The sequence below is a fragment of the Moschus berezovskii genome, chromosome 8 (assembly GCF_049115385.1).
Source record: "Moschus berezovskii isolate FMDL1 chromosome 8, NW_MosBer_1.0, whole genome shotgun sequence".
NCBI classification, from domain to species: Eukaryota; Metazoa; Chordata; class Mammalia; order Artiodactyla; family Moschidae; genus Moschus; species Moschus berezovskii.
The window spans coordinates 71582946-71597838 of record NC_142467.1 but is presented as its reverse complement, the minus strand read 5'-3'; the positions used below and the strand labels follow the sequence as shown (position 1 = coordinate 71597838).

The 14893-nt window shown below is 40.3% G+C and overlaps 1 pseudogene; it reads left to right on the top strand.

Moving 5' to 3' along the window:
- Positions 1-7732: 7732 nt before the first annotated feature.
- Positions 7733-14788, top strand: LOC129558892 (E3 ubiquitin-protein ligase RNF130 pseudogene; annotated as a pseudogene).
- The last annotated feature ends 105 nt before the right edge of the window (positions 14789-14893 follow it).

Here is a 14893-nt window from a genome sequence, read left to right as displayed (position 1 = left end):
GGCTTGCTTATTTGATGAACATCTCATGAAATTGATGACATAATTTCCTTGTTTTTCATCCCCAGCCCCCCAAAACAGATTGCTCATGTAAAGCATGTTAAAATTATAATTCATTTCATTAAATGAAAAAATGAACTTAAGAAGAATACATGATTTATGGAATTTGATACATGAAATTTAAAACTTTCATTCCATAAAGGAAACAAAAAATTACCAAAGAGGTAAACATCTAACTGGAAAAATTATTCACCACTTATAATTACAGAGGGAAATAAATTCATATATACAATGGTCATTTAAATCAATAAGCAAAGTAAAAGAACAACAAGAAGAGCAATGAAAATAAGGGAAAAAAATTTAGTGCAAAAGAACAAATAGCCACCAAAACATTTCAAAAGGTGTTAAAATTCACTAATGATCAAATTTTGCAAAATAAACAGGTAAGATTACAAGCAAAGACTGAAATGATCTACAGAATCCAGTGTTAGTGTAATCCACCAAATAGCAAGACCGTATGTACTGTTGCCTGGAAAATCCCATGGACAGAGGAGCCTGGTAGGCTGCAGTCCATGGGGTCGCTAAGAGTTGAACGACTGAGTGACTTCACTTTCACTTTTCACTTTCATGCATTGGAGGAGGAAATGGCAGCACACTCCAGTGTTCTTGCCTGGAGAATCCCAGGGACGGGGGAGCCTGGTGGGCTACCGTCTCTGGGGTCACACAGAGTTGGACACGACTGAAGTGACTTAGCAGCAGCAGCAGCAGCATGCCTTTCTACATGTTGTTGTAAGAGCATAAACTAATAGTTTCTTAAAGGAAATTTCAAAATGTCAGTAGAATATAAACATGTGAAACATCACTTTCTTCAAAATTTTAAGATCCATCCTCTAGAACTAATCGTAAAGTTTGCAATGATTTCATTATATACGGATTTAATGTAGCTTTGTTTGTAACAGTGAAAATGCCTGTGGTATTTAGCTTTGCAGTATATACATGTACATAGTACATGTTGACAAAAAAAACATCTATAAAATACTTAGTGAAAGAACTTGCCAGGAAGTTATGAGTCTGCACTATTCTGGGTTGATTTGTCAAATCTTTTATTACTGTCTTGGACTAAGCAGCTTGCCATGCTGAGTGTATTTACCGGTTTTAACCTTCATATTTTGGATACTATCTAGCTCCTAACAATTTATCCATTGTCCCAACCTAAGTGGAAGACAGAGTTTTCTAAGATTGGGGAAATCACTTTAGCCTCTGTGTCTGCAATACAGAGGATGCCTAGTATATCTGGCTTATAATATCAATTAATGGGAGAGTAGGGCAAAGGCAGAGGTGAGTTTGGCCATGACCAGGGGTATTAGTGTTCCATCTAGCAGGGAACTGGTAGCTGTATGAAATTGTGATATTGTGATATGAAGTGAGATATATGTGTAAGCCTTCATTCCCAGTACATAGGTACTGGCACAAAACTTCCCAAACTCCTATAATTTCCTAAATTATTAGACCTATAGAAACATCTTTTGTTATAATATTTAGTTATTTCTAGATTTCTCTGGTAGCTCAGCTGGTAAAGAATCCGGTTTCTGAAATGGTTTTAGAGCAATAAAGCTAAAATGGATGTCATTTGCTATTGATAATAATAAAAAATAATCCCTTTCAGCCACACCTGAGTTTATGTTAATGGGGTAGCTTTTGGAAAGTCCCTAGACAACCACTAGATTGGGGCTCATTTCCAGAGGAAACGACTAAGTGATTATAGAGTGGAAATATTTAGTTCTGCCTCTTCCACCCCCACCCAACCCCCTGAGCTCAGGGGAGTAGAGTGCGGATGGAGGTTGAATCAATCACTAAAGTTCATAGATTTAATCAACAATGCCTTTGTTGTGAAGCCTCCATTAAAAACTCAGAAGTATAGGCTTTTGGGAGTTTCCAGGTTGGTGAACAAGAATTAATCCACGTGTTATGAGAGTGGAACACCCCAAACTCCATTAGGATGAAGTTCCTATGTTTGAGACTCATCTGGCTCCACCTTGTATATCTCTTTATCTGAATATTTATTTATAACCTTCATTATCCTCTGGGATGGATCAATAATTCAGTGATTAAAGTGTTCTCCTGAATTCTGTAAGCCATTCTAACAAATTAATCAAACCTGAGAAGGAAGTCACGGTAACCTCCTATTTATAGCTGGGATAATTAGACAAGCTGGACTTATAATTGGTGTCTGAAGTAGGGTCTTGTGGGATCCATTCTTTAACCTGTGAAATATGATACTGTCTCCAGGTAGATAGTGTCAATTAAATCGTAAGGATATTCGACCTATGTCAGAGAACTGGTTGATGTGAAAAAAACACCCACGCAGAAATGCATCTCAGATGAGTTTCCTGATGGATGGAAGGGAAGCATCTCCACCGGCTTCCATCCCTGTGGGAGGTGTGGCTTCATTTCTAAACTGTGCATGCTTGGGTTAAGCATGTGAGGAGACCCTGAGGGAAAACTGGGGAGTTCACAAAGGGAGCTTGGGTTGACTCAGGGTCTGTTTGCTTGGGTGAGAGGTCATCAAAACCTGTGTGCAACTGTTTGCTACAAAAGGGTGCAAAGGTGACAAGGGTAATAGTGGAGACTAGAAGATTCTGATATGTTGAGCAGAAAAGGTACATGATACAAAAAGATAAGTGGTTAGTTTAGAACAGGTCATGTAAGCATCTTTTTTCTTTTCACTGTGACTTAAGGACTTACTCTCAAATAGGACAGAAATTCACTCTATTTAGGAAGACTTTCCCTCACTATTCCTCTGGCTGCACTGCCTCCAGATGGCTCTGTTTGTGGGTTTGCAACACTTCTACTGGACATGGGGCCAGAAATTGTGTACAATCACTGGTGTCCTTTCAGTCTTGACTTCATTCTGAGGCAAAAAATCACACTTCAACTGTATCTCTGGGTTCTGGGAGGATGTCTTCACTGTTAAGTATATGTAACAGAGAAAGAATTAACACTGTGTGGAAACTGCCTTTCTCAGTCTTTAACCTACGTATTCTTTTACTTCAGCCCTTCATGTTGAGTTAAACATTAGAAAAATGTTGCTTGTACTCAGATAACTCATTTAGTTTCCTTAAGAAAGTTTCCACACCCCAGTTCCAGTTTAATAATGACTATTACGTCTTGGGGCTTCCCATCTCCAAGACCAAAGCCATGAAGGCTTTCCTTCATGTTTCTTCTAGGAGTTTCAGATTATAACATGTAAGTCTTTAATCTGTTCTTAGTTTATTTATGTGTATGGTGTTAGCTAGGGGTTCAATTTTATTCTTTTGCATGTAGATATTCAGTTTCCCCCAAACTGTTTACTTAAAACACTGCCTTGTCAACATTGCATATTCTTGGTCTCTTTGTTGACGATTACTTCTCTATGTGCATACATTTGGACTTCCCTGGTAGCTCAGCTGTTAAAGAATCCACCAGCAATATGGGAAACCCTGGTTTGATTCCTAGGTTGGGAAGATTCCCCTGGAGAAGGAATAGGCTACTCACGCCAGTGTTCTTGGGTTTCCCTGGTGGCTCAGACAATAAAGAATCTGCCTGCAGTGTGGGAGACCTGGGTTGGATCCCTGGGTTGGGAAGATCCCTTGGAGGAGGGTATGGCAACCCACTCCAGTATTCTTCCTTGGAGAATCCCCATGGACAGAGGAGCCTGGCAGGCCATAGTCTGGGATCACAAAGAGATGGACACAACTGAGCAACTAAGCATAACACAGCATTACTTCTTGTAGATAAATGCTCTTTTAATCTAGAAATCTTGCAAATAGGAAGAGATAAGAAGGTCAAGTAAAATAACTGCCAATAACTTGAAGTTTCATAGGAGTCTTTTTAAAAATTATTTTGCTATTGAAGTATAATTGATTTACAATGCTGTGTTAGATTCTGCTATACAGCAAAGTGAGCCCATTTTATGTATATATATATATTTTTTAGATTCTATTCCCTTTCAATTACAGGAGTCTTTTAATTCAGGTTTGTGAACAATAAAGATTTGTTATTCACAAACAAATTCAGGTTTGTGAATAACAAAGAAACATTATGCTTCCCTTGAAGGTCAGGTGGCAAAATGCCTGTACCCTTTAATCTTGGGTCCCTCTCTTCTGTATTTCTCATAGCATAGAAAAAGCCTGGATTCTATTCTGAGTTGAGCTGGCTCTTTAGGGCACTAGTCCAAAATCACATTTTGTTGGTTTTTTGAATAAAGTCTTATTCCTTGCCCCAAAACCTTTAAATTTTTAAAAGATTTATCATTTTAAATAGAAGTATAATTGTTTTACAACAACTTGAATCAGCTATATTTACACATATCTTCCGTCCATTCTGAGCCTCCCTCCCCACCCCCCCGAAAATGAGCTCCTTGTGCTATACAACAGTTTGTCTCTAGCTATCCATTTTACAAATGGTAGTGCATTTATGTCAATGCTACCCTCTCAATTCGTTCCACCCTCTCCTTACCCCATTGTGTCCAGAAGCCCATTCTCTATGCCTGCATCTCTATTCATGTCCTGAAATAGGTTCATTAGTACCATTTTTTAAATTCCATATACAGATGCTTTTGAACTGTGGTGTTGGAGAAGACTCTTGAGAGTCCCTTGGACTGCAAGGAGATCCAACCACCTCATTCTAAAGGAGATCAATCCTGGGTGTTCATTGGAGGGACTGATGCTAAAGCTGAAGCTCCAATACTTTGGCCACCTCATGCAAAGAGTTGACTCACTGGAAAAGACTCTGATGCTGGGAAAGATTGGGGGTGGGAGGAGAAGGGGACGACAGAGAGTGAGATGGCTGGATGGCATCACCGACTTGATGGACATGAGTTTGAGTGAACTCCGGGAGTTGGTGATGGACAGGGAGGCCTGGTGTGCTGTGATTCATGGGGTCACAAAGAGTCAGACATGACTGAGCGACTGGACTGAACTGAACATATATGAATATATGATGTTTGCTTTTCTCTTCCTGACTTACTTCACACTCTGTATTACAAATTCTAGGTTCATCTACAAATGATCAAATTTTGTTCCTTTTTATGTGTTGAGTCTGGCTTGACAAGCAGGGTTTCCTAAAGTGAGATGTGGTGGGAGAATGAGAAACAAGACACAAGAGTTCAGTGAAAAATGAGGATCAGGGGACCAACACCGCTCCAAGTTGAAGGTGCTGAAACTGAATCCATGCCAGCTTTATTATACTCTCAGCCATGAAGGAAGGAATGTACAGGGGGTTAAGCCATAACTCATGTGGCCTACAGGGCCAAAAACCAAAGTGATCACTAACCATAGAGTAACCAAGAAACAGTAATCAATAACAAATCAGTAACTAAGACTAATATTCTTATTTATAGATTTTCCTACAGATGTGTAAAACATGTGACTCTGAGATGCCAGTTGGGAAACAGTCTGGGGCCTGTTTTCCAACCCCAGGATCATATCTTGTTTTCAAGATTATGAACTGTTCCCTCTGCACTTGTTCCAAGAGTCTCATGCCTTAAAGCATCCAGTTTATCATTAATTATAAATTCCTTCTGCAGCCCTTGCAGGGGCCTGTTTTTCTTCATTCTTCCTGTCTCCTACATTTATGTCTGAGTAATATTGCATTATATATTTGTACCACAACTTCTTTATCAATTCCTCTATCGATAGACATCTAGATTGCTACCATGTCCTCACTATTGTCGACAGTGCTGCAATGAACATTGGGGTGCGTGTGTCTTTTTTTTTTTATTAATTTATTTTTTAAATGCAGGATAATTGCTTTAAATAAGCATGTGTCTTTTTGAATTATGGTTTTCTCAGGGTATATGCCCAGTAATTGGGTTACTGTCATATGGTAATTCTATTTTTAATTTTTTAAGGACTCTCCATACTATTCTCCATAGTGTTTGTGTCCATTTACCTTTCCACCAAGAGCGCAAGAGGATTTCCTTTTGTCTACATCCTCTCCAGCAGTTACTGTTTGTAGATTTTTTGATGATTACCTTTCTGATTGGTGTGAGTTGATAACTCATTTTAGCTTTGAATTGCATTTCTCTAATAATGAACAATGTTGAAATCTTTTCATGTGTTTGTCAGTCATTTGTATGTCTTCTTTGGAGAAATGTCTCTTTAGGTCTTTGGCTCAGTTTTTGAATGGGTTGCTTGTTTTTTTGATTTTGAGCTGCATGAGCTACTTGTATATTTTGGAGATTAATTCTTTTCAGTTGCTTCATTTGCAAATATTTACTGCCATTCTGAGAACTGCATTTTCAACTTGTTTATGGTTTGCTTTGCTGTGCAAAAACTTTTAAGTTTAATTAGGTCTCATTTGTTTATTTTTGTTTTTATTTCCATTACTCTAGGATGCAGATCAAATAGCATCTTGCTGTCATACGTCAAAGAGTGTTCTGTCTGTTTTCTTCTAAGAGATTTATAGATTCTAGCCTCACATTTAATCTATTTTGAGGTTATTTATATGTATTGTGTTAGGAGGTGTTTTAATTTCATTCTTTTATACATATCAGTTTAGTTTTCCCAGTGCCACTTATTGAAGAGGTTGTTTTTTCTCCAATGTATATTTTTGCCTAATTTGTCAAAGATAAGATGCCCATAGGTGCATAGGGATGCGTTTGTTTCAGAAACATAGATTTTTTTGAATAGCGTAGAAATCCCTATGCACCTATGGGCATCTTATCTTTGACAAATTAGGCAAAAATATACATTGGAGAAAAAACAACCTCTTCAATAAGTGGCACTGGGAAAACTAAACCGATATGTATAAAAGAATGAAATTAGAACACCTCCTAACACAATACATATAAATAACCTCAAAATAGATTAAATGTGAGGCTGTCCCATCACTTCATGGGAAATAGATGGAAAAACAGTGGAAACAGTGTCAGACTTTATTTTTTGGGGCTCCAAAATCACTGCAGATGCTGATTGCAGCCATGAAATTAAAGGATGCTTACTCCTTGGAAGGAAAGTTATGACCAACCTTGATAGTATATTAAAAAGCAGAGACATTACTTTGCCAACAAAGGTCCGTCTAGTCAAGGCTATGGTTTTTTCCGTGGTCATGTATGGATGTGAGAGTTGGACTGTGAAGAAAGCTGATCACTGAAGAATTGATGCTTTTGAACTGTGATGTTGGAGAAGTCTCTTGAGAATCCCTTGGACTGCAAGGAGATCCAACCAGTCCATTCTAAAGGAGATCAGTCCTGGGTGTTCATTGGAAAAACTGATGCTAAAGCTGAAACTCCAATACTTCGGCCACCTCATGCGACGAGCTGACTCACTGGAAAAGACTCTGATGCTGGGAGGGATTGGGGGCAGGAGGAGAAGGGGACGACAGAGAATGAGATGGCTGGATGGCATCAACAACTCGATGGACATGAGTTTGAGTGAAATCTGGGAGTTGGTGATGGACAGGGAGGCGTGGCGTGCTGTGATTCATGGGGTCGCAAAGAGTCAGACATGACTGAGCGACTGAACTGAACTGAACTGAATATTTATGATTTCTTTCCTTCTACTAATTTTATGGGCTTTTTTCCTATCTTTTTTTTTTTTTTCTAATTGGTTTAGGTATAAGGTTAGATTGTTGATTTAAAATTTCTCCTGTTTCTTGAGGTAAGATTATATTGCTATAGACTTCACTCTTACAGCTCCTTTTGCTATATCCAATAAGTTTTGGATCATCAGCCCCAAACTGTACAGTGAGCAGTATGGACTTGAATTTAGTAGCACAGGTAGGTAGCAGTTGAGTTAGCAAATGACCTATCAGCCTGGCCATTTAAAACAACTGAAAGAAAGTGCTAGTAATTCTTATAATTCTTCTTTGTGCCAGAGAGAGGCTAAGAGATGAGCAGAGCTCAATGTTGTCCTCTGTGGTTCTGGGGTGATGTGTTTGGGCAACTATTTCTGAATAAACTGAAGAATACCTGCACCACTGTCTTGAATTGGAATCCAGTCTTGAGATCAAGAGGATGGTGCATGCTTGGGAAAATGGGTATCCCAGTGGGTACTCCTGTCCTGTTCCTTGCTTCTATGTTTGGAAGCTCTAAAATCTTGAGCACTAATTTTGAATTAAACCATGAACAGGCAAAGAAAATAATAGTACTTTCAAACACCAGGAGATATTTTTTATTCATCTTTTCAAGGAGTCAGGAATATTTTTCAGTTTTCAGACTGACATTGTTCTACAGATCTTGAAAGCTTTCATCTAATGATTTTAAAATTATGATTTTCTGCCATTTGTTCTTTTTATTTTGTGGGTACTAAACAAGGTGAAAATTGTCAGTGACTCCATTAACTCCTTTCCCAATTCATGTTACTTCTCTGACTCCCTAGGTCATTACTGACCTAATTCTTACCTCTCTTACTTCCCTACCTAAGCCCTCAACATTTTTGTAATTTTTAACCAATTATCAGTGGAGGAAAAAAGCAAGGGCCTATTTACAGATTAATCTAAATTACACACAAGCAGAAGAAAAAAAATTGTCATTATTATGTTACAGTCCCCTCTGAGCATCCTATAAGATAGTGGTATAGAGACATTTTATATTCCCACATATAGATAGTGGGAAGGCTACAAGAAGTTCATCTGGCTCTTAATTTTCATGGAAGGAAACGTGCAACTGAGTTTGGATATGCACTGATTTCTGGTCATTGTCTAACAGGCTGATGTTTTGCTCAGGGATTTGACAAGAAAAAGGCTGGGAGGTTAATGACAGAAATCTGGAAAGAGGCTGTAGATGAATTTGAAAGAGGCACAGAACGTGATAACTATGTCCTACATAAATCTGCACTAAAGTACATCCACTGCAGAGATGGATATTGATAGTCAGTAGATAAGAACTCTTCCAGTAGATATTAATCAGTCTCTTTTGCAAGCCTTGCTCCCAGGCCCAAGTAAAATTAAACATAGAAGCAGGGACAGAGGCTGTGAATTGATTCAAATTTATAACATTTCTCTTATTAAGGCTGATCTCTTAACTGGCACATTCCCAGGGGACTAGGGAACCAACTATTGGTGTGTTGATTACATTAGACTCCTTAGATCATAGAGTCAATAATGTTTACTTCTGTAGGAATAGAAAAATATTCTGGGTGACATTTTTTCCCCTACTCTACCACTTATTTTATTTTCTTGGGCTCCAAAATCACTGCAGATGGTGACTGCAACCATGAAATTAAAAGACACTTGCTCCTTGGAAGGAAAGCTATGACAAACCTAGACAGCATATTAAAAAGCAGAGACATTACTTTGCCACCAAAGGTCCATCTAGTCAAAGCTATGGTTTTTCCAGTAGTTATGTATGGATGTGAGAATTGGACCATATTAAAAAAAAAAAGAAAGAAAAATGAGCACAGAAGAATTGATGCTTTTGAACCGTGGTGTTGGAGAAGACTCTTGAGAGTCCCTTGGACTGCAAGGAGATACAACCAGTCCATTCTAAGGGAGATCAGTCCTGAATATTCATTGGAAGGACTGATGTTGAAGCTGAAACTCCAATACTTTGGCCACCTGATGTGAAGAACTGACTCACTGGAAAAGACCCTGATGCTGGGAAAGATTGAAGGCGGGAGAAGAAGGGGACGACAGAGGATGAGATGGTTGGATGGCATCACCAACTTGATGGACATGAGTTTGAGCAAGCTCCAGAAGTTGGTGATGGATAGGGAAGCCTGGCATGCTGCAGTCCATGGGGTCGCAGCGTCGGACATGACTGAGTTACTGAACTGAACTAAATTCATATAAAGCATTTCTTCCAACCACATTGCTAGGAGATTAGAAATAAACTATAAGAAAAAAACTGTTAAAAACACAAGCACATAGAGGCTGAACAATATACTACTGAACAACCAATGGATCACTGAAGAAATCAAAGAAGAAATAAAAAAATACCTAGAGACAGATGAAAATGAAAGAACAATGATCCAAAACCTGGGATCAGCATGGTTGGGATGCAGCAAAAGCAGTTCTAAGTGGGAAGATTATAGCAATACAGTCTTACCTCATGAAACAAGACAAATCTCAAATAAATAGCCTAACCTTACACCTAAACTGAATGGAGAGGAAGATAAAAACAAACCCTAATGTCAGTAGAAGGTAAGAAACCATACCGTTCAGAGCACAAAAAGTGAAATAGAGTTGAAGAATGACTAAAAGCTGGTTCTTTGAAAAAATAAACAAATTTGATAAACTTTTAGCCAGACTCATCAAGAAAAAAGGGACAGGGCTCAAATCAATAAAATTAGAAATAAAGAGGAGTTACAATTGACATCACAGAAATACAAAGGACATTAACAGACAACTAAGAGGAACTGCATGCAAATAAAATGGATAACCTGGAATAAATGGAAATATTCTTAGAAAGGTACAATCTCCCAAGACTGAACCAGGAAGAAATAGAAAATATGAACAGATCAATCACAACTAATGAATTTGAAACTGTGATTAAAAAACTTCCAACAAACAAAACTACAGTACCAGATGGCTTCACAGATGAATTCTATCAAACATTCAGATTAAGAGTTAATACCTATCTTTCTGAAACTGTTCCAAAAAGTTGCAGAGGAAGGAAATCTCCTAAACCCATTCTATGAGGCAAACATCATCCTGACTCTAAAACCAGACAGTTCAGTTCAGTTCAGTTCAGTCGCTCAGTCGTGTCTGACTCTCCGCGACCCCATGAATCACAGCACGCCAGGCCTCCCTATCCATCACCAACTCCCGGAGTTCACTCAAACTCATGTCCACAGAGTCGGTGATGCCATCCAGCCATCTCATTCTCTGTCGTCCCCTTCTCCTCCAGCCCCCAACCTTTCCCAGCATCAGAGTCTTTTCCAGTGAGTCAACTCGTCGCATGAGGTGGCCAAAGTATTGCAGTTTCAGCTTTAGCATCAGTCCTTCCAATGAACACCCAGGATTGATCTCCTTTAGAATGGACTGATTGGATCTCCTTGCAGTCCAAGGGACTCTCAAGAGTCTTCTCCAACACTACAGTTCAAAAGCATCGATTCTTCAGCGATCAGCTTTCTTCACTGTCCAGCTCTCACATCCATACATGACCACGGGAAAAACCATAGCCTTGACTAGATGGACCTTGGTTGGCAAAGTAATGTCTCTCCTTTTTAATATATTATCAAGGTTGGTCATAACTTTCCTTCCAAGGAGTAAGCATCTTTTAATTTCATGGCTGCAGTCAGCATCTGCAGTGATTTTGGAGCCCCCAAAAATAAAGTCTGACACTGTTTCCACTGTTTCCCCATCTATTTCCCATGAAGTGATGGGACCAGATGCCATGATCTTTGTTTTCTGAATGTTGAGCTTCAAGCCAACCTTTTCACTCTCCTCTTTCACTTTCATCAAGAGGCTTTTGAGTTCCTCTTCACTTTCTGCCATAAGGGTAGTGTCATCTGCATATCTGAGGTTATTGATATTTCTCCCGGCAATCTTGATTCCAGCTTGTGCTTCTTCCAGCCCAGCGTTCCTCATGATGTACTCTGCATATAAGTTAAATAAGCAAGGTGACCAGACAAAGATACCACAAAATACGAAATAAAGATAAATATCACTGATAGATACAAAATCCCTCAACACAATACTAGCAATCTGAATCCAACAATATGTTAAAAGGTTCATACACTATGATCAAGTGGAATTTATCCCAGGGAGGCAAGGAATTTTCAGTATCTGCAAATAAGTCAGTGTGATACACCACATCAACACACTGAAAAATAAAAATCATCATCTCAATAAATGTAGGAAAAGCTTTGACAAAGTTCAGCATCTAGTTACAATAAAAGCTTTCTAGAAAGTGGGCATAGAGGGAACCTACCTCAACATAATAAAGGCCATACGTGACAAACCTACAGATAACATTATACTCAACAGTAAAAAGCTGAAAACATTTCCTCTAAGATCAGGAACAAGACAAGGATGTCCACCCTCTTCACTTTTATTCAACAATCTGTGGAAGTCCTAGCTACAGCAATCACAGAGGAAAAACAAGTAAAAGGAATCCAAATTTGAAAAGAAGTAAAACTGTCACTGTTTGCAAATGAAATGATAGTATACATTAAAAACCTTAAAGATGTTTCCAGAAAACTGCTAGAGCACATCAATGAATTTGGTAAAGTTGCAGGTTACAAAATTAACACACAGAAACCTGCTGCATACCTATACACTAACAACAAAAGATCAGAAAGAGAAATTCAAGAAACAACCCCATTTACCTGTTATGCCCTGAGTCCGGTCCCCCCATACTGGTAGAATAAGACACTCGCAGCAATGCAAAAGCAAGAATGGGGTTTATTTCTAGCTCGAGCTAGGGCTCACGCCTCCTCCAGCGCAGTGGAGTGCAGACAAGAGCCCTGAGCCCAGAGCACAGCGGTTTTTATAGCCTTAGATTACATAAGCACCTATTTTTGTTCAAAAGATCAAGCTGGCAGAAGCTCATTGGCCAGTTCATGCGTGCACAGAAGCTCATTGGCCAGTTTATGCAGGCGGGGTTTCTCTGGGGGATTTCCCTTTTTCCTCTGATTGGCCTGATTTTTGGCGCCTGCAGGACTTTTCTAGGGAGGCATTTCTTATTTTTTCTTAGGGAGGAGTTTCTGTGAACTTAGCCTCCACCCTGACTCCAGGAAATCGAAACTTAGGCCTAAGCAAGGTCTCAGGCCTATCATGGCTACTCAGATGTTAGGGCTCCTAACATTACCATGGCATCAAAAAGAGTAAAATACCTAGGAATTAACCTACCTCTGGAGACAAAAGATTTGGACTCTGAAAACTAATACCCTGATGAAAGAAATCAAAGACAATAGAGATGGAAAGCTGTACCTTGCTCTTGGATTGGAAGATGGATATTGTCAAAATGACTATACTACCTTAAGCAATCTACAGATTAAATGCAATCGATATCAAGTTACCAATGCTGTTTTTTTTCTTGGAACTAGAACAACAACAACAACAACATCTTAAAATTTATATGGAGTCACAAATGACAACAAATAGACAAAGCAATTTCCAGAAAGAAAAATGGAGCTGGACGGATCAGGCTCCCTGACTTCAAACTGTACTGCAAAGCTAGTTATCAAAACAGTATTGCAGGCATTCTCCTGAGGAGCCCCCACTCAGCGGGAGCAGCCACAGGGGATGGAGTGGGCCCGCCAACCAGGCCCTGGAGTGACCCAGAGGAGACGACCAGACGCCGCCTGACCCTCTGTCATCGTAGAAGGGCCCCCTGGGCGCGTCCTGGAGGTTGGCCTAGCAGCGGTTCCGTGGCGCTGGTGCCCAGGAGTGTCGAACTTGGCACGGGCCTCAGGCATGAGTCTGTGCTGTGGGGTCTGCGGCGCCGTCCCACCTCTCCCAGCGGCCTGGGAGCCCCCGAGGCGAGAGACCTTGGCGGCCCGGAGGGACTGTGAGCAGTGCTGCGCTGGCGGGCTGCCTGGTTCTCTGCCTTCCCTCTGCTGACCAGCAGCCTGTGACCAGCGTGGTTGGACAACGCGAGCCAGGAGTGCTACACTGCCCTCATCAACGTGACGGTGCGGGAGCCCAGCCGCGGCACCTTTTCTTACACCCCGCATCCATCGCGGGCGCTAAGAGCTTGCCCAAGGCCGAGGCCGTCAGTTTCTGGCGCCGATGCCCATCCATGGAATTGCTGATCATTTGGGCTGTGATCCTCAAATACGGTTCTTTGTCCTTCCTAACATCAAACCGTGGATTGCCTTGCTGCAGAGGGGAAATTGCACCTTTAAAGAGAAAATGTCACTGCCTGCCTGCTTTCCACAATGCTGTAGTCATCTACAATAATATATCCAAAGAAAAGCCAGTCACCATGACTCATCCAGGAAATGGAGATATTATTGTTGTCATGATTACAGAATTGAGAGGTAATGCTATTTTGAGTTATCTGGAGAAAAACATTGCTGTACAAATGACAATAGCTCTTGGAACTCAAATGCCACAGAAGAACTTCAGCCATGGCTTTCTAGTTGTTGTGTCAATATCATTTATTGTTTTGATGATTATTTCTTCAGCATGGCTTATATTCTAGTTCATTCAGAAGATCAGGTACACCAATGCCCAGGGGCAGGAACCAGTGTCCTTTTAGAGATACAGCCAAGAAAGCCACCAGCAAATAGACAACCAGAACAGTGAAAAAGGTTGGTAAGGAAACAGATCCAGATTTTGATCATTGTGCAATCTGCATAGAAAGCTATAAACAGAATGATATTGTCCGGATTCTCCCCTGCAAGCATGTATTCTACAGATCCTGTGTGGATCCCTGACTTAGTGAATATTGTACCTGTACCGCAAACTGAGTATCTTGAAAGCCCTGGGAATTGTGCCAAATTTGCCGTGTACTGATTAAGTAGCATTTGATATGGAAAGACTCACCAGAGCCCAAGTAGTCAACAGAAAATCAGCCCTAGGTGAGCTCGCCAGTGACAACTCGTTTGGCCTGGAGCCACAACTTGGGGCTCTCACTTCTTCCTCAGGATGGGGAGCACACTCCTAGAATAAGAGAGATCAACATGGCAACAAACGAACGATTTATTATTGACAGTTATGGCTTCCACACATTGGAGAAGGAAATGGCAACCCACTCCAGTGTTCTTGCCTGGAGAATCCCAGGGACTGGGGCGCCTGGTGGGCTGCTGTCTGTGGGGTCACACAGAGTCGGACACGACTGAAGTGACTTAGCAGTAGCAGCAGCATGGCTTCCTCAGTGCTGTCACACTTCTACATGATCATCAGAGCCACAGCTAGTTGAATACTAAGGAGGTAGAATAGTTTTGAAGAAGGAAAAACTGCTTTCTGACTGATTGCCTTGAAGGAAAAAAGAACCTATGTTTGTGTATCATTTACCAATCATACC